We start from the raw sequence: 523 nt of genomic DNA on the forward strand, positions 1-523 counted from the left end.
ATGAGCAAAACCATCCAGAATATAAAAATGTAAGTAGAAACAATAAAGAAATCAGAAAGAGAGACAACCCTGGAAATAAAAAAGAGATCGTGAGTTGTAGATGCCAGCATCACCAACAGAATGCAAGAGATAGAAGAGAGAATCTCAGGGGCAGAAGACACCATAGAAAACATTGACACAACAGTCAAAGAAAATGTAAAAAGCAAAAAGCTCCTAACCCAAAACATCCAGGAAATCCAGGATGCAATGAGAAGACCAAACCTAAGGATAATATGTATAGAAGAGAGTGAAGACTCCCAATGTAATGGGCCAGTAAATAACTTCAAAATTATAGAAGAAAACTTCCCTAACCTAAAGAAAGAGATGCCCATGATCACACAAGAAGCCTACAGAATTCCAAATAGACTGGACCAGAAAAGAAATTCCTCCCAACATATAATAATCAAAACACCAACTGCACTAAACAAAGAAAGAATTTTAAAAGCAGTAAGGGTAAAAAGGCAAGTAACATATAAAGGCAGGC

Source organism: Mastomys coucha, unplaced genomic scaffold (genome assembly GCF_008632895.1).
Source record: "Mastomys coucha isolate ucsf_1 unplaced genomic scaffold, UCSF_Mcou_1 pScaffold23, whole genome shotgun sequence".
NCBI lineage: Eukaryota > Metazoa > Chordata > Mammalia > Rodentia > Muridae > Mastomys > Mastomys coucha.